The following is a 20,757-nucleotide window of genomic DNA, read 5'->3' as shown; positions in this document are numbered from 1 at the left end:
AGCTCAAAATACCCCATAGATTTTTTTTTTAATAAATTTTTTTAACTGCCTATTTTGGGCCATCATTAACTATACACTGATTTTGGCAGCGCCGCCCCTTTAAATCGCGTGCTACCTGCCACACGAGCTCTCGACTATAATACAGTGCATTTACAAAGTTCACACAGCTAATATAACCCTCAAATGGATCTTTACAAGATGTTTGTCATACATGCTTCGAATTATGTGAGTAAAGTATTTATTTTGATGTTTACGTTTGATTCTGTATGAGTTTGAGGCTATGCTCTGTGGCTAACGGCTAATGCTACACTACTGGAGAGATTTATAAAGAATGAAGTTGTGTTTATGCATTATACAGACTGCACGTTTAAAAATGAAAATAGCGACGGGTCTCTTGTCTCCGTGAATACAGTAAGAAACAATGGTAACTTTAACCACATTTAACAGTACATTAGCAACATGCTAATGAAACATTTAGAAAGACAATTTACAAATATCACTAAAAATATCATGTTATCATGTCAGTTATTGTTGCTCCATCTGCCATTTTTCACTAGTGTTCTTGCTTGCTTACCTTGTCTGTGCACAGATCCAGACGTTAATACTGCCTTTCCTTGTCTAATGCCTTGAACATGAGCTGGCATATGCAAATATTGGGGTCATACATAATAATGTTGTTACGTAACAGTCGGTGTTATGTTGAGATCCGCGTGTTTTCAGGAAGTCTTTTAAACAAATGAGATTTATATAAGAAGGAGGAAGCAAAGGGGTTTGAAACTCAATGTATGTCTTTTCCATGTACTGAACTCTTGTCATTCAACTATGCCAATATAAATTCAATTTTTGATTCTAGGGCACCTTTAATGATCTTATTGTGAACAATTCATTCATGCATGTGTTTTATTTTTATTTTTTCAATTTTGCCCTTATAATTTTTAATCAAAATGTCATAATCTTCTGATGAAATGAGAGACTTCTCTCTGGTGGTGTATGACAGACATCTCCAATCATTTAGTCCACGTATACCCTGCCTGTTTCTTGCAATCAACTGCAAGCTCACATTCAGTTTTGCCTTTATCCAGTCAACAATAAAATGAAAATCTGACTTTTTCCGTGTTTTAAGTGTTATAATGGGGTCTCCAGTGCATCAACCAACCCAGAAAACGTGAAAAAAAGACAACCCAGTAACTTTGTTTTGGTAAGCCTTTCTCTGCAAGCATGTAAAAAAAAACAAGCTGCTCAGATTTCGCTACCTATGTTACATAGGAAGGGGATCTTATTATAATAATACCACCCCTTAATCTATATGTTTCCACCCACGGCGCCGCCATTTTGTTTTCGCAAGTGACAACGGTGTATCAGTAACACTGGTCCTGGAGTGCAGCTGTCCTGCACAGTTTAGCCACAACCCTGATCAAACACACTTGAATGTCTTCAGGATTACTAAAGCTACGTGAAGGTTGGGCCGGAGCAAAACTCTGCAGGACAGCAGCACTCAAGAAAGACCGTCCCTGAGCTCGTGATATATCTCAGCTATGTAAACATTATCACTGATCTGTTAATGGCTATAATAGTAAACATATGGGCTTCCATAAACTCCTGGCATCTGAGCCACTTAGGACGCAGTGGTGTAATTTCATTTATGAAGGGAATGTGTCCAAATAAATTCATATACCAGTATGTGCAAGTCATTTTACACCAGACTGCTTTGCACACGAGGTTCAGTAAAACACAGGATTTGCACAGAAGTTGATTCACAAAGATGGATCAATACCAACTGTTCATGTTCCAATTTCATATATATTTTGTTATGTTTGCAAATTGTCTCCCTGAATGTGTTTCGTTAGCATGTCGCTAATGTACTGTTAAATGTGGCTAAAGTTACCATTGTTTCTTACTGTATTAATGGAGATCAGAGCCATTTCGTTATTTTCATTTTTAACCCGAAAACGCTTGCAGTCTGTATAATTCATAAACACATCTTCATTCTTATCGAGTCTCTCCAACAGTGTGTAGCTTTAGCCACGTTAGCCGTGCAGCATGCTATCAAACTCATTGAGAATCGAAAGTTAGCAAACATCCACAAAATACATTCCATACCTATGTGATCTGATATAGTGCATCACGAACAGTTTGTAATGATCCATTTTGAGAGTTATATTTGCTGTGTGAGCTTCTCCTGTATTGTTTATGCCTCAATGTATTGGAATCGTGAGCTTGGGGGCAGGGAGCACAAGCTCATTTGCATTTAAAGGTACACTTACCAAATCAGCGCATTTTTTCGGCCCACTCAAAAATAGGAAGTTAAATGGTATAAAAAAAAAATTCATGGGGTATTTTGAGCTGAAACTTCACAGACACATTCTGGGGACACCTGAGACTTTTTCTTGTAAGAAGGAGCATAATATGTTACCTTTAAAGGCTCCTGGCAGTGTTTTCCCGATATCTTTTCTCAAAACAGCTTTACAGACCAAGCGGAACCAGGGTCTGGGATAGCAGTACCCCTCTTGCAAGCATGTATTTATTTAAATATCTGTATGGAAATTCTTAACTAGCTACATGACATTTCTGTTAATATTCTGATAATATTGTTTTTGTTTTTTGGTAGTATTGATTGGCCCCCTCTTGAGTATAATTTGCCACAACCACTTTCAGTCACCGGTATCTCATCAGGAAAGAGATATGAGGGTGAAAATGTCTTTTGGAGTGTTTTTCATGTATCGAAAATGCAGCCCCCTGATTTTAGTCTCAGAATGACTCATGTACCACAACCAGAAGAGCTCCATCTGCCTTCCTACTGCCTTTTGTGTATCTGTCAATACTTGATAAACTGAAATATGACTAAATAAATAATGCTTTATGAGACAAGTTAAGAAATGAGATTATGGCACGTTAGTGTTTTTTGTGTAGTTGTGAGTGTATTTTGCTGTTGTGCTTTACTGATGGAGGAAAGGCTGCACTGAACTGTTCTCTGTTGAAAGATGATGGTCTGTTGATATTTGTGATGGGTCATTTGGGCTTGTGCTATAGCTGCCGGTGTTTACTGCAGTCTGAAGGTCATGAAGGCTCATCTCTACTGGGACAACTGCACCTTAAATCTCTGCACTGTCTGTTTTCAGCTATTCATATACCAAGGGCTGACTCATCGACAGAGTAAATGCATGTAGCTGTAGTCAGATCGAAGATTTATATTTATTTAAGCCTAACTTCCCACCTACATTTAGAGTGGAACCGATGGATCGACCTTGGAGTCATTTCCAGTTTAAAGAGTGACAAAGTCTTGCCTGTAAAACACATGTAACGCATCCCGACCAAGTATAGCTCTGTGAAAGGGTGATACATCTTTTTTCTTTTGCTGCTGCACAGTTAGCCTCACGCCATTTCAGATCCATGTATATTAGCATTTAAATGAGCTAACTTGATTTTACCCAGTTCAGGCTCCATTGTCTCCATTTGAATGAGTCCACACTCAGCAGACTGAATGGAATGAGATCAGACGATCCATTTACTCTTGCTCTCAGTCTTTAATAACATGGAGAATTCACTAACTAATGGGACCACAGGTGAAGAGCAAACAAATCTCCCTGTCCCAGTGTCTGTTTTTTATCCAGAACTATCTAGAAAGACCACCATCAGGACCCATTATCATTCCTATAATGTGGATTGATGTACCAAGATCAGTGTTGGAATGAAGATTGTATTTAGCACATGAACACCACCACCAGTTATTACCAGCGGCAAACTCTAGATTTAGTTTGAGCTCAAACCAGGTTATACAGTTTTTTTTAGTTTATATTTTAGTTTATATTTAGTTTTATTTCAGTTTGTCTTGTCAATTAAGTTTCATTTTGGTTCATTTTCACTAAATCATTGTTAGTTTTAGTCCTAGTTTCTTCGGTTTATACTTTTGTTTTAGTATTTTAGGGCTGCCAAAATTTAACTCGTAACATTTAACTCGTAACCTGTATAAAACCTGTAAAACAATGTGTATAAAAACAACATTTAAAAAATATAGCATAATAATTAAACATAATAAAAAAAATACGCAAATAACAAATAATCAACTCTTAGGACCATTGTATTATTGCATTTCTGATCCTCAGTCATCCCTGAAAACAAAATTAATATGGTTAATATGAATAATATCTTTACTGTCAAATGCGCAAAAAAAAAAAACAAACCGTATGAGTGTTAATCATCTTTAATAAGAAATACTAATAGGAGTGGGCAATATGACCAAATTCTTATTTCACGATAGGACAATAGGACAAATACAATATAACAAAAATAAGAATTTAAAAAAATTTGAGGGTAGTCTCCCAAAAATTCTGTCATTAATTACTCACCCTCATGTCACTCCAAACCTGTAAGACCTTTGTTCATCTTCGGAACACAAATTATGATATTTTAGATGAATTATTTGGATATTTGGATAAATTTGCATTATTGGCCAGCCCCTGCGTCAGCATCACACACATGCACCATGGTGCTCATGTGTACGTCGGCCGATACTGAGCCGGTGTTCTGACGTAAACACGGAAGCTCTGCACTGTGTCTACTACATCAACTGTGTAGGAGATTGACATTCAAGAGAAGAAATTGTTGAATAAAGTCATCATTTTTGTTTTGTTTTTGCGCAGAAAATGTATTGTTGCTTTATAACATTAAGGTTCAACCACTATAGTCACATGGACTATTTTAATGATGCCTTTACTACCTTTCTGGGCCTTGAAAGTAGTAATTGTGTAGCAGTCTATCGGAGGCCAGATAACTCACAGATTTCATAAAAAATATTTGCACCACATTGAGTGGTGTCAATAGTGCTATATATTTATATACCGTGATATACAAGATATAGCAAAATCTCCAACGTTAGACATTTTATACCGTGGTAACGATATTTATCTTCATACCATGCAGCCCTAACTACAAAGTATACAGTTCACAACACAAGTATAAGTTCATCGGAAAGCCCATTTGGAACACCCAATCTGTCAAGTACTAGATCTAACCACAGGGGGAAAAAAATTCAATAAAACAAAGTGACAACAAATTCGAACTTAAATAATAAAATGAGAGAGACATGCACAGATTCAACATTTTTAGCAAATAAACACTTAATATATAAATTATTTCACCACATCATGAGACACAGTCTTATGAAATGTCTTATTGCCCTAAAGGTTCTCTAAGCGATCCTGAGCGGAGTAACTTCCTGTTGATGTTCTAAAAAAGGCTAGCTAGACCCTCCCTCCTACTCCTCCTGCCCCTCCCCTCCGTGCTTCCTGAACAGTCATGAACGCGCATTTAAAATGTAAGTAGCTTGCGTATTGACGCTGCTTGTCGGTGATTGGCTGGGCGCTGTTTATTGTGTTCAGTGGTCCAGGCTGCACAAGTTTGCTTACGTGTCCGTTTTTGCAGCTTGTGGCGACTACAGAGACTGCGTTTTTTTACAGTGTGTTCAGGGGATAGGCAGCTAGCGGATAGTGAGGAGATGTTTGCTGTATGTGACAAAAAAAATGTTGGGCCTAAAAACGCGTGAGATCGCTTAGAGCGCCTTTAAATGCATGTTCCACTCTTTCAAGGCTTTGCATTGATTAAATACAAAATATTTGACATTAAATGCGCAAACTGTCTTTCAGTAGCTATTATTTAGAACAACATGAACATGAGTTACATAATATTAACACATAATACAGTCAAATGGGAAACATTTTACAATACGGTAAAACATTTATTCATATAAAATTATTTGTTCTCACTAGCTTAATTAGTTCATGCAGTATGAACTAACAACAAAATAGTGTTTGTAAAAAATATACAATATATAATAACATTATGTGCATAGGTAGAGCAACTCTATTAACTGTATAAGCTCCTCCCCTCACTTCCGTGCTGGTCTGAAACTGCTGGCGCTGCACTTCTGCAGATTTATATATCTTGATTTATGAGGTAACATGATTGTATGGAGGGCTATTTTCCCACCATTCTCTGTGGCAGCACATATTGTAAAATAGAGAAAGCATAAAATATACAAATTAAATGAATGTCATTTGCTTTTCAATCTGCCATGGCACTAAAATGGCTTCCTTCTTTGTTGGGTTGTGAAAATAAATATGAGAACTTGAAAGAGATATTAAATTGCACAAAGTGTCAAGATTCCAACTAAAGTCATTTGAACATCATATGTGTGATTTTTGGAGAAGGAACTTAACATAGGAAGACTTGAAGGCAGCATAAGTCGATGGATACATCTGAACATAGACACTATTAATTCCTGTGAGGGTGGCAGGTGGCATGTTGTGATCGGTCATTAATTTCCGATTGTTTACGAACCTAAATCCTCCTGGTAAGGAAAATCCAGGTGCTGTGTTTTGCTATCTGCTATTTTTCCCTCTCAGTTATATCATTATTGGCACTTAAGCTTTCAGTGTATTCAATGGGCCTGATCATTAGCTAGCCAGTTTCTCTGAGAGATCGCATTCTATTAGCATTTAGATGAGGCAGTGATTTTAGTTTGCCTCAACATACCACTGAGCATATGCAGCTGCTGCCAGCACTTAGTCTATATAGATGTTTAGAGCTGCATAAGTGGGTGTACAACTGTGCTACGAAATGAACACTTTATATATATTTATTATAGTATTAGATTTGCAGATATATTAATATAAATAGCCGTATATGTAGCATCAAACACACATTACATTTTCTATACATGTCATGCAAACACTTTCAAAGAAGTCTTGCTTTTTAAAAAAAAAAAAAAAAAAAAAAAATTAGACATTCATGATTGATGCTACTATTACAATGTTGTATTGTGAATATACTGTGCCACGTGCACAGTTTCTTTCTGTTTTTCCAATTTTAAAGACTCTTTGTTGTTGTAGTTTAATGTTAAAGGAATAGTTCACCCAACAAGAATGTTACACATGTTTGGAACTGCATGAAGGTGAGTAAATGATGACAGAATTTTCATTTTTAGGTGAACTGTCCCTGGATTACTTGGTTTCACATTGATCAGTTGTGCCATTTAGTGGTTTAATATTTCAGTATATTATCTGTTGTCCATGGCGATGCTGTATATCATAGCTCATCTGTGTAACTGAAAGCAGCAGATGACTTCACTATTAGTATCACTGTATTATTGTTGCAGTGTTCGATTGTTTTGACTGTTTTGTTCATTGTTATAGTTTTTTTTTTCTTAGCTGAATCTTTAAAACAATATATATGTACAATGTCTATGTATGTATTTATTTATTTGGTCAAGCAGTTTTTATCCCTTACATATAGACAGTGTATGACTCCACAATCTGATGCAGTTCTTGTCTAGTTTCAACAGCATAGCTAAAAGTGTTTCAATCATTAGAAGAACACCTAGGGCCCTATTTTAACAATCTAATCGCAAAGTGTAAAGCGCACGGCGCAGGTGCACTCAGGGCGTGTCCAAATCCACTTTTGCTATTTTAACGACGGAAAAGCGGTCTGTGCGCCGGGGCGCATTTTTGAAATGGGTTGTCCCTATTCTCTTAATGAGTAATGGGCGTAACGTTCAATAAACCAATCAGAGTGTCATCTCCCATTCCCTTTAAGAGCGAGATGCACTCGTGCCATGGCGGATTGCTATTTACATGGCGGAATTTGTTGGCAGAAAAGCTGAACGCTTTTCAAGCGAAGAAACCGATCTGCTTGTGCGCAAAGTTAAAGCGGGCTTGCAAATGCAGGCTTTCAAATAGCTCCATGCGATGAGTGAGTTAATATATATTTGTGTGTGTATTGGCACGATTGTTCAATTAATTAGCCAGTTTCGTTCATCATTATAAGTAGTAATAGGCTGAATTGAAAATAGGTAGCCTAATTCTAATACACACAATGACTATTCATCATTACATTTTTATATTTATGTAGCCTACACAATAATATTCTTTTAAACTGTAATCCTTTTGTTTTTAATATTTGGCATGTTTGTGTGATGCGCATCCCTGTGTGTAATAAGCAAAGTCAACGCGCACTGTGGACGCGCCCAGAGGCGCAGTTTCTACCAACGCGCTCTAACAAAAAAATATTGCGCCATTGACTTTAGAGTTTAGACCAGGTTTGAGTTGGTCTATGGCGCAGTCTATTTTCAGCTCCTTAAAATAGCAATGCGCCGGCAATGCACCTGAACACACCTCTTTTTTAGACCAGCACGCCCATGGGCGCACTAACTGGCGCAAATGCATTTACTAATTTAAGGACGTGGCGCTGAACGGGAAAACGGCGCCGGACGCAAACTAGCAAACACAATTGCGCTGCGTCTTGCGTCACATTGCGCCGGGTGTATTATAGGGCCCCAAGTCTTAAGGTAGAAAAAGAAATTTGGAAAAAGAATTTGAGAATAAATGGCGGGAAAAATAAATACTTGTTTTAAAGCGTTACCATTGGGTATTACAGCTCACATGTAGCAGCTGGCCTGTGTGAGTTAAAGGGTTATTGATTTGGTTTCAAGAAGTGTGCGTGTGTGTGTGTTGTTCATCAGTGTGCATGGGTCAGATTTTGCCTGCATTTTGGGGACCAGCCAACAAAGAAAATGGTTTAATAGACATATTAAATTGAAAAGTTACTTGGTGTAACTAAATGTCGTCAGGTTGATGAAATTAATGTTTTTTTTTTTGGGAATTATCCTTCATTGTTCAGTGTGATAAGGCTGTAGCCTCTTTTAGCTTCTGTCACAGAGCTTGAGACATTTTCTGAATATTTCTGCTATGAAATTGTCCATAAACTTTGGAAGCTTGGTTACGCCACTAAATAAAAAAATTAAAATGGTAATTGCGAGTTTTTATCTCACAGTTCTTTTCTCAGAATTGCAAGATATAAAGTCGCAATTCTGACTTTTTTTTCTTATAATTGTTTATATCTCACAATTCTGACTTTATAACATGAAAAAAGTCAGAATTGCGAGATTTAAACTCACAATTGAGAGTTATAAAGTCAGTCCTTTTTTTCTCACAATTGCGAGTTTATATCACTCAATTCTGACTTTATAACACGCAATTCTGACTTTGTAACATGCAATTCTGAGAAAAAAGTCAAAATTGTGAGATATAAACTCGCAATTGCAAGAAAAAAGTCAGAATTGTGAGATAAAAAGTCGCAATTACCTTTTTTATTTTTGTTTCATGGCAGAAACAAGCTTCCATAATAAACAAAAATATAGCCATTGATTTTGCTATTCATTTCAGGGCCTACTGTCTGTGTCATCTTCAACTAACAGGAGAAAATACTAAAGAAGCCTGGAAATAAATGTATGTGATATTTCAGAGATTGAGACAGAAGAAGTTTTAGAGTATTTTTACTTTTAAATCATCTTGTGACATTTAGAAGGCATTACTTTGTTGTGGTAATCCGTTAACAAACACACCAGTGTAGGTGTCGGAGATATTTGGTTTTAATATGAGAGCAGACATTTTCTGCCATTTTGTGAGTTTCTTTCAAACTTTTTCAATAGTTTTGGATCATCTGATTCTTCTGGAATCAGTGCTGGAGGATAACAGTAAGCTGTTTGGGACTCATATCATTAGATGGAGAGATGATGTCGAGATAGTAACAACCAGATTCAAGAGATTTCTGAGAGCTAGTCATCTGTGAAAAGCTAAATCCTTTTTTATATTCTGACATTAGCTCAAGAACGAGGCACACACTTTCTCAGCTTGACAGATCCAGGGATGATCTTTACTGTGGAGATGGAGCTGTCATTTATTCGGGGAAAGTATGTGGATCTGAGGAGTTACTCTGAATAATGGATCCCAAAGTAGATTTACAGTAGTTGCACAAAATTATCCAAGGTGGAGGATCTTTGGAGGACAGCAGGTGTTTGAGATTCTTTTCTGTCAATAAGCCTTACAAGCACATGGTATCTTCACAGTGAGGCCTGTCCTCGAACAGACAACATGCATCATTAATATCTGGCATGTATTTGATGCTCTAAACCCTTTGGGAATAAATGAATAGCGATTACCATGCCTGCTGACAGGTCCGTGTATACTGTGTAAATGTAATTGCTTTAACAACTCCATACAGCTCTGCAGAAAGGCTTCAGGCCTCGATCCCTCTTTTCAGCTTTGCTTTAAAAGCTTTACAATAAAGCACATGTTAATAGATGAACCACAGAGGGTTTTAAACCAAGTCATAGTCTCATCCTGGCATTGGCAACTTTGCTGGCTGAAGAAGGGCATTAAAAGAAGCATTTTAAAGTTAACACATAATGACTTTTAAATTATTACCAAAGTCCTTGTGTCAGCACTTGCAAAAGACTGCATAGCCTATAGTCAGCCTTGGTTTAGCTATAATCAAATTGAGACTTTATTAGATGGTATGTCACCAACACAACGCCTGAACGAATTAGGGTTCAATTTCAACGTTCTTGATCCTCTGAAAACTTATTACAGGTCAGCGCAGATTATCTTGACCCATTGTGGGTGTTTACTATCCCCTTTTGTGTTAAAGCTGCACAGTGTCTTACTGGTAAACAATCCCATGCATTTCTGCAGCATAGAGAACAGCTTTGCGCTAGCAGACAAGGGCACAGCAGCCTGTAACATTATATAGGTGTTGATAGGGTGTAGATGGCAGGGAAAAAGGGCTTATGCAAGCCTTTAAAATGAAAATTGTGTTGTAAGGGAAGCCTATGTGAAGAAGGAGATCGATGACAATAGATTTTCTTCTCCTGGGCTGTGCTGCTGGGATGTCAGCAGGTCTGGTGCAATACTGATGGCTGGTAGTCTAAAGCCAGCGCTCATACTTCAGAACAAAGAAAAGGAAATGGCCATTTGAATAACAGAGAAACAGAGGCAGAAAGAGCTAGGGTGCTTTAGAGAGAAAGTCTGAGATGGAGCGAGAGAGAGAATTTGAGAGACTGAGATACAGAGGTATAGACCAATGACAGAGTAACGGAAATGACCTGGATTAACATTATTCATCCAGGTTATTCCCTTTAGCCTCTGGCAGCAGAAGTCTGATTGCTCACCACTGCACCAGACATCACATTTATTTTCTAAAACAAAATTTAATCAGTATTGGGGTATAACTCAAGTTACGTAATCAGTTTGCTTTTTCCAAGTAACTAGTAAAGTAACTCATTACTTTTATATTTACAACAAAATATCTTTTTCAAAAAAGTAACTCAGGATACTTTGTTTTCCCATTTATTAACTGACACCGTTCCTGTCCCCATGTTGAGAGAAATCAAGTGTAAACTTTGTGTGTGTTGTGTAAACATGATGGTTATACTAGACTACTGTAGTTCAAGACTAAATGTGAGCATACATTTACTCATCTCACTTGCACAAAAACAGATTCAGTATTCCTTAAAATGAATAAAAACAGTAAAATACGAACTCAAAATATTTCACAGAATATTTTGCATCCTATTCTTCTGGGACTCAAAATTGCAGCATAGCTGAGATGTTTGTGTTTTTGAGCTGTGCTCTCCACTGTACAGGCGTGAATTTGCATTATCTTCACCCTAAGGCTTATTCATTTCTCTTTTGGTGTGAAAGAGCCTTTACATTTGCCAAAAAAGCCCAGCCCAAATGAGAAAAATTAACGCAAAAGTAACTTACAGCATTACTTTCCATAAAAAGAATCTAACGCAATTAGTTACTTTTTTAGGTAAACACAAAATTGTAATGCATTACTTTTAAAAGTAACTTTCCTCAACACTGAGTTTAATAAGTACTGAAGTTTCTTTTTTCTCAAAGAAATAGTTGATCTCAGAATGAAAATTCTCTCATCATTTACTTAGCCTCATGTCATTCCTAAACCTGCATGCTGTTATTTTTCAGTGCATCAACACAAGAACAATTTAAGAACAGCATTTTCCGGTACAATGGCAGTTTATAGTGACCAAAAACATTTTAAAAAGTTAAATAAAAGTAGTCCATATAATTTGGTTCCAATGTTTTAAGTCTTCTGAAGCCATATGATAGCATTGTGTAAAGAAAAATATAATTATACAATCTACTGGATCATTCGGAACACAAATTAAGATATTTTAGTTGAAATCCGATGGCTCATTTAGGCCTCCATAGGGAGCAATGACATTTCCTTTCTCAAGATCCATAAATGTACTAAAAACATATTTAAATCAGTTCATGTGAGTTCAGTGGTTCAATATTAATATTATAAAGCGACGAGAACATTTTTTGTGCTCCAAAAAAACAAAGTATTGTCTTATTTAGTGATGGCCGATTTCAAAACACTGCTTCATGAAGCTTCGGAGTGCTATGATTCTTCTGTGTCGAATCATGATTTGGATCACGTGTCAAACCGTCAAACTGCTGAAATCACGTGACTTTGGAGCTCCGATCCGCTGAATCGATACGCTGATTCATTTATGCTCTGAAGCTTCATGAAGCAGTGTTTTGAAATCGGCCATCACTATATAAGTCATTATTTTTTTGGCGCACCAAAAATATTCTCGTCGCTTTATAATATTAATACTGAACCACTGTACTCACATGAACTGATTTAAATATGTTTTTAGTACCTTTATGGATCTTGAGAGAGGAAATGTCATTGCTCCCTATGCAGGCCTCATGGAGTCATCGAATTTCAACTAAAATATCTTAATTTGTGTTCCAAAGATTAACGAAGGTCTTACGGGTGTGGAACGGCATGAGGGTGAGTAATAAATGACAGAATTTTTGGGTGAACTAACCCTTTAATTTTTTGCACACAAATTTTTAAGTAAATTTCAAATATGAAATTAAGTAACTCTACTTAACTAAGATAAGTAAAATTAACAAATAAAAATAAGAAAATAAGTAATTTTAACTAAAAGGTTGAGTAATTTCTACTTTATTGAAGTTTCTTTTGCAATACATTTTACTCAAACAATATAACACTGAATTAAACCATGCTTTTAAAGTGTATGCTTTACTTAAAAACATTTAAGTAAATAATACAATAGATATATCTTCATATTAGAAGTAACACGGCACCTGAACACAGAGACCTCAGTACTTGGTACACAATACACAATGACGGTAACATTTGATGGATCGTTTTGATTGTGAATGTGGCATTTTGAGTAGAAAATGAACTCCAAATATCACAAAATGGCAAGTTACTAAACATAACCACAAAAGCAATGATAAAACAGTGTAAAAACAGCTGGAAAACAGTGAAAATTTGTCCTCATTAATTATTCAAGGCCCGTTGCATGATGAGAACACCAGTATCAGAAAAGTTGAGTAGTTTTACTTCATTTTATAATGTTGATATTTAGGCTTTAATGTCTACAAGCTTAAATTGAGTACTAATATAGAATTTACTTAGTTTTTTAAGTTATTGCCTGAACTAACTTTTTCATGTAAAAATTACATATGTTTTTTCTGTAGTATTTACTACACCATAAAATCATTTTTTACAGTGTGGGAAAATATGAGGGTAAGTAAATGATGACAGAATAGATTTTTTTGGTGCAAAAATGTCTTTGAATCTGCTGTTAGTGATTTTAGCCATTTTGCTAAGTTTCAGCATTTTTGCTAAGATGCCAGCTAAACTGAAGGAACAATAATGAGTCACAGGCATAGAGCGTTTTTAGTGTGTGGTATTCAAACAAATCACTGAAAGAAACTTTTATGTTCTGCATTTTACCAAAATGAGGCATTCTCATTGCTAAATATACATATAATCCATATGTGCAATGCGTTATTGACACTAGTCGGATGTTATTTATGTGAGATACAGTGGAATATCCAACATGAAAATCCCTATCGAATTCTGTTTCTGTGATCTGAATGTCTTTCAGCACCACAGACAGCAGCAAATCCTCAGGCTGTGTTCCAGAGGCAGAGTTTGCGAACACGATCCCTGACATTCATGAATAATCATCATATTAATCCAAACAAGGTTTAGTAGGTCTCTTAATTTCAGCAGAAGTCACCTGGAGCTTTGGGGAGATTATTGATGACACTGAAAATGATTCTCTTTTCTGTCATGCACCTATTCATTTCCTTTCTTTGTCATGCAAAGCAAAAAGAGCTTTACAACAGGTTTTTAGATATTTCCACTACCAAGAATCTGTCATCAAGGAAACTGTAACAGCAGGTTTTGAAACAAACAGGAAGACGAACAAGAAGTACAAGGAGTCTGCCAGTATTGGAAACAGGCAAAATATGACACTAGTTTGATGAACAGATGAAAAAGGTCTTGTAATAAAGTTTTTTTTTTTTTATATGAATTCATGCATTAAATCAGACATTGTAAGTTTCTAAAGGCCTCATAGCATAAAATAAACTTGGTAAAGCCTATAGTGTGATAAAAGGTGCATCTATTGTCTGGTTTCCCTGCTAGCCTTTGCCAAGAAGCACAGCTTGTTTTCCTGCTCTCCTTGAAAAACTATCTCCTCCCATGGGAGCCTGAGTCAGACAGTAGTCACTCTTCGCTCCAAGCGCAGCACTCCTTTGAAGACATAAATAGGCTATGTGTTTACCTCTATCTGCAGCACTGAGCTGATGCATAGCAATCTATGGTGCTAGTTGTAAAAAAATTTTTTAAATGGATATATTTAATAATATTACAGTTTTACTCAAAAACATAACAAAATCTTGTTGACCCCAAACCATCATGTCAGTCATGTATGTTGTATGTCATTTTATCATAAAAGTATCATAATTGTTTACCATATAGCTCATTCTATTTCAGGTCTTCTTCAGCCATGTAATCCCTTTGTATGAGGAACATACCAAAATTTTGATATTTACCGAAAATCTTGACATGCTCTAGCTCCTTGGAGCACTAGTTATGATGTCCGATTTGTGAACTAATCATTCTTTTTTTTTAATGAATGAATGTGAATCTCAGTGAATCTTTTCTGATCTGAATGACACATTGATTCAGTGATTTAGTCAGTTAACTGTCCACTGAAGTGGAAGCTTTACAGTGAATAACAATTAAGTTTCGGTATGTATGTAACACAAAGCTATCATATGACTTCAGGACACTTTGAATATAGGGCACAAGCTATATGGAAGTAATTTTTTAAGCCTGACAACATCAGTCCTCATTCACTAATTTTTTAATAAAAAAATATATATATATTTTAAAATTCACCCTTTGTGTTCCAAAATAAATAAATAAATAACATTTAAAAAGTCATACACAGCAAAATCACCAGAGTTAAATTAACTCTGCTTGGAGTACATATGGTCCCTCTCTAAATAGTGTTAAGTAACATTTAACCAGAGTTAAAAATAATGAGATAATTAAGTGATGATTGAGCGTTAGTGATGAACACCTGCTGTTAACAAGCAGAATCACTGAAGAAAAGAGAAACACAAGAACTACAACTGACTTCAGCCACAGTCTTAGATGAAATCAACTGAAAATAAAAGATATTGTATTTCTCAATATCTCAGTAGAGGATTATCTTTTCTTCAGTGATTCTGCTTGTAAACAGCAGGTGTTCATCACTAATGCTCATTCATCACTTAATTAATCGCTTAATGATCTCATTAACTTTAACTCTGCTTCATTGTTGCTTTAACACTATTTAGAGAGGGACAATATGTACTCTGAGCAGAGTTGATTTTGCTGTGTACAGGATCAGAACAACATGAGGGTGAATAAATTATGACAAAAATTGAATTTTAGATTAACTTCCCTTTTACACCAAAACAGAAATGGTTTGGTAAAGAATGGCATTTTAGTGCTGCCTGTGTTTGCTATTTACAGTACAGTTGGCTATTAAGTCTTTTTTGACAGAGCCAGGCATGTCATGGTGTCTTGACAAGGACCATTTTCCCCCTGTAATCAAAGGCCAGTGATGGATGGATGGCAAGAACATTTCTCAGCTGACCTATCCTGTCCACCTCCTCCTCGTCATTTTCATTCTCCTTGTGGTCTTTCTCAGGCAGCCTCCACGATGGAGCCATTATGCTGACACCAGTGCCTACATTCTGTCCTTCTGTGTTCATAACGCAGGTCTGCAGGGGTGGAGAGGGGATTTTAGCCACACTGCACTGTCGGCATGCAGCACGGCCGCTGCCATTTGACAGGATTTGGCTGGAAAATTAGACCCTGCTTCCGCCCCAGATGGCAGCTTTTATCAAAATGGCTTTGAGGGTACAGCTTTGTAAGGGAGAGACAGAAAAAGATAGTGACGGAAGTCTATGAATAAGTGTTAAAGGGATAGTTCACTCAAAAATGTTTTTGACATTTTTGATGCTTCATTTGCTCACATTTGCTTGTCATTCCAAACCTACTTGTGTTATGATTATGGCTTAATAATTATACAGTATATCTGAAATATACACCAGTCAGTAAGATTTTAAAGGGATAGTTCACCCAAAATGAAAATTTGATGTTTATCTGCTTACCCCCAGGGCATTCAAAATGTAGGTGACTTTATTTCTTCAGTAGAACACAAATAATGATTTTTAACAACCGTTGCTGTCATATAATGCATGTCAATGGCAACACAAACTATAAGAGTCAAAAAACATGCACAGACAAATCCAAATTAAACCCTGCAGCTTGTGATGACACATTGATGTCCTAAGACACAAAACGTTCGGTTTGTGCGAGAAATCGAACAGTATTTATATAATTTTTTACCTCTGAAACACCACTATGTCCAACTGCATTCAGCATCTGGTTGGTAAGGTCAGAAAAAGCGTTCTGATGATGGAAGTGATCTCTCACGCTCAATGAATGCGAGACATCACTTCCAGAGCGCGTTCAGACCTCACTGACCAGATGCGCAACGCAGTTGGACATAGTGGTGTTTTAGAGGTAAAAAAAAATATAAATACTGTTCGTGCATGCTTTTTTGACTCTTATAGATTGTGTTGCCATTGACATTCATTATACGGCTGACAGACCGCAACGGTTGGAGTTAAAAATCATCATTTGTGATCTACCGAAGAAACAAAGTCACCTACATCTTGGATGCCCTGGGGGTAAGCAGATAAACATCAAATTTTCATTTTTGGTGAACTATCCCTTTAAAGGGGACATATAATGCCACATTTATAAGATGTAAAATAAGTCTCTGATGTCCCAAGAGTGTGTATGTGAAGTTTAAGCTCAAAATACCCCACAGATGATTTTTTATAGCATGTTATATTTGTCATTTTTTGAGGTTGAGTAAAGTTTTTGTGTGTGTCCCTTTAAATGCAAATGAGCTGCTGCTCTCAAGAAGAGGGCGGAGTTTCAAGAGCTTGTGTTAGCAGCGCCGATTACCTCACACAGACTCACGTAAAATGTTAGAAACTGTTCGGCCTTTTATGTTAAAAACGGAGTTGGACAATTATGGAGAGACTCAAGAAGAAGTGACAACATGTAGAATGCAACAGAACGTTTCTGAACAGTTAGTTGCTTAATTTATGTAGCTGATGTGGAGTTAACTATCTTAAAGTCATTGATTAGCATATTCTGTCATGATAATCTATAAATCACTTATGTAGGAACTGTTGTAAGATGCCTACAGAGCCACAGAATATATGCTGCTTGAAGATATAACAGGTATAGTTTCGTTTAATTATGGCTATAACTTGTCATGTTGTCATCTTGCTTTTATGCCATGCTATTGCATTGTGTTACGAACTATATTGCAATAACATGGCCTCACCCCTTTGTTGCGTGTTCTCGGGAGCAGGTTTTATGTAAATTTTGGTGTTAGTGATGTCACCAACCCAGGAAGAAGCTTGTTGTAGTCCCTACCAGCCATTTGTTGTAGTCCTTAAACAGAGAATTCTTTAAAAGAAAACATCTCCCTTTGCTTTGAACTTTGAGCATCCTAACTTTGCAGATGTTGTTGATGCTCTAACAGCAACATTACTCACTAACTAAAGTTAAAAAGTGAAATCATAATCAACCACCCCTTTAAAGGTTTAGTTCACTCAAAAATGAAAATTCTGTCATTAATGACTCACCCTCATGTCGATCCAAACCCTTAAGACCTTCGTTCATCTTTGGAACACAAATTAAGATATTTTGTATGAAATCTAAGAACTTTCTGACCCCTCCATAGACAGCAATTTAATTACCACTGTCAAGGTAATTATGAGAATCCTTTTTGTGCCCAAAAACAAAACACAAATAACGACTTTGATCAAAAGTGACAATGTTAAAAAAGATTTCTGTTTCAAATAAATGCTTTTCAATTAAACTTTATTTTCATTAAAGAATCCTGAAAAAATGTATTAAGGTTTCCACAAAAATAGAACGTCTTCAACATTAATAATAATAATAAATGTTTCTTGAGCACCAAATCAGCATATTGGAATGATTTATTAAGGATCATGTGACACTGAAGACTGGAGTAATGGTTGAGAATTCACGATCCATAAAAGGAATAAATTACATTTTATATTATATTGTATGAATATTATTAATATATAATTATATTAAGCTATTTTAAATTATAATATTTCACAATTATACAGTTTATACTGTATTTTTGATCAAATAAATGCAGCCTGTGTGATTTAAGTACTATTTTTTATTGTATGTAAATGAGCAGCATCCACAGTCTGGAACATTTTTGTGTCCCTATTGTGTTCCTCGGAACAAAAAAGAACAGGTTTTGTAAAACATGAGAGTCAGAGATGACAGAACTTTTATTTTTGGGAGTATTCCTTCAAAGCATGCACATATTTCATCTTCCTCTCAATTTTTCCATCTGTCCATAGAGCTGAATCCTCTTACACTACTTATCACTGTGGATTTACCAGTAGCTGTTGAACTGCATTTGAAAGAGCAGCATCTGCCAGCAAGATGTCAAAAAGATGTCAAATTGTGCAAACAACTCCTCTCATTTCATTTTTCCCATTTCCCTCAACAACTGATGCTATATTACTCATTAACCGTAAGCCTCAAAGCCTTTATTTCCTTGGGAGCTCTCTATTGGTTAAATAAAGATGTTCTCATCTCTCTCAGTTGATTATAGCTGATGGGAATTTTCTCCTCATTGTGTTTGGAGCAGGTGCGGAAAATAGGGTGTGACGACGTCACTTCACATCAGATCTGATTTTTGTTTGTCTCGGTCCGTCTGGAAGACGCATGTCCCTTAGGAAATAGCCAAATTTATAGGACATTTCTACAATTAGGTGTACAAATTACTGCCAAAGTCACCCAAGTCTGTGGGGGACATGTGAGGTGTCATTATCAGTCTTATCTAATGAAAAACATCTGCTCGTGTAGAAGCACCCCCACAGGAGAAAAAGTGACACTGTCAGGAGGAGAGGAAAGACGGAGAGTCTGCTCTGCATCACATGTCTCGGATGGGACGCCCCTGTTTCTCCTCCTCCCTCTTCGGAGTGTGCCAGAGCAGTGGCACTGTTGATTGAATCAGCCTCTTTGTGAGCTGCTGCTCAGTAATCATGGCACGCAAATCAACTCTCGCCTCCAAACAGAGTCAAAGTGTGAGACATGCCAGTGAAAATGAGCTTCCTGTTTTTCCTTAAACAATAGATGTCAAAGACGTGTCAATCAAACTCTCAGCTGTCTTTTTTCACTTATGATGTGTGACCATTTACTAGAAATTATAGTGACTAGAAGACACAGTTGCATATATGTGTATGTGTGTGTCTTTAAAGGGATAGTTCACCCAAAAATGAAAATTATCCCATGATTTACTCACCCTCAAGCTATCCTAGGTTTATATGACACAGGATGTAGGAGTAGCGTAACCTTAGACGCCTCTCACGGTTCAAACAAACAGGGCTGGGCAACAAACTCATGCTTCTCTTCTCTTATAATGAAATCCTCTGACATTTGTTTCTTTTCTTATTTTAGACTTCTAATTCGTGACGAGTGTTTTGTTTTGCTCTATCCTCTGCGCTTCTGCGTCCGTCAATACTTCATGCGTTGCTTCAGAGGTCTGCAAATCAATGCGTATGGGCATCTTCCGTATGGTGCGTCGATGCGTATGGGCCGGAAGCTAGATATTATAGTTCATAAAGTTTTAAATATGGATATTTTTCTCACAAAAACCCATCGCTTCTCTTCAGGAAGCTTTTATTAACCCCCTGGAGCCGTATGGGTATCTTTTATGATGGATGGATGCATTTTTTTGGGCTTCAAAATGTGGCCCCCGTTCACTGCCATTACAAAGCTTGGAAGAGCCAGAATATTTTTAAATATCTCTGATTGTTTTCATCTGAAAGATGATAGTCATATACACCTAGGATGGTTTGAGGGTGAGTAAATTATGGGATAAATTTCATTTTTGGGTGAACTAACCCTTTAATACAATGTGTTTTTGACTTAATCAGTTTGCAACATCACTGAAGATAAGGTTCTCCCATTAGAAACAATATTAATCATACTATTTTATTAACAAAATGCTTAATTTTATTAGCAGGTGAGGACAGATTGACGTGTTCTATGTGTGCAGTCGTGATGTTCTTATTCATCTCTTTGTTTTTCTCTTCTAGTTTTGTGCCTGAGAGATATTCTTCACCCCACAACAGTCGGTAAGTGTCTCTTAAAATGAGAATGCTCTCTGTGCAAATGGCAATTATGACAGACGGATGTATCCCTTGTTTGAGCATCATAGTCAGGCCTTCTTTTAAATTATAAGGAATGGTTTTCAAACATGATAAAATGTTATGGTAGGTGAAGTTTGTGAAAGATGTGGAAATTACAGGAAGTGGAACTGATCGGAGAGAAATTCAACAGATAATGGCATGGGAAATGAAGTGTTCTTCTACTCTGGTTCATAGATCTGTTAAACATATATGCCACTTACAGAAAGTTGCACTTAATATGTAT

General features: G+C 36.5%; 1 protein-coding gene across 1 annotated transcript in view; it reads left to right on the top strand.

The window, feature by feature from the left end:
- The window catches only part of apba2b (amyloid beta (A4) precursor protein-binding, family A, member 2b), a 100,141-nt gene that overhangs the window by 7,091 nt on the left and 72,293 nt on the right, over window positions 1-20,757 (top strand). Inside the window, exon 2 of the mRNA XM_067400805.1 lies at window positions 20,421-20,459. The gene's annotated coding sequence lies outside the window, so the exon portion shown is untranslated. The remainder of the gene's footprint in view (window positions 1-20,420; window positions 20,460-20,757) is intronic.

Source organism: Chanodichthys erythropterus, chromosome 11, assembly GCF_024489055.1.
Source record: "Chanodichthys erythropterus isolate Z2021 chromosome 11, ASM2448905v1, whole genome shotgun sequence".
Lineage (NCBI taxonomy): Eukaryota > Metazoa > Chordata > Actinopteri > Cypriniformes > Xenocyprididae > Chanodichthys > Chanodichthys erythropterus.
This window is presented reverse-complemented; position numbering and strand designations above follow the sequence as displayed.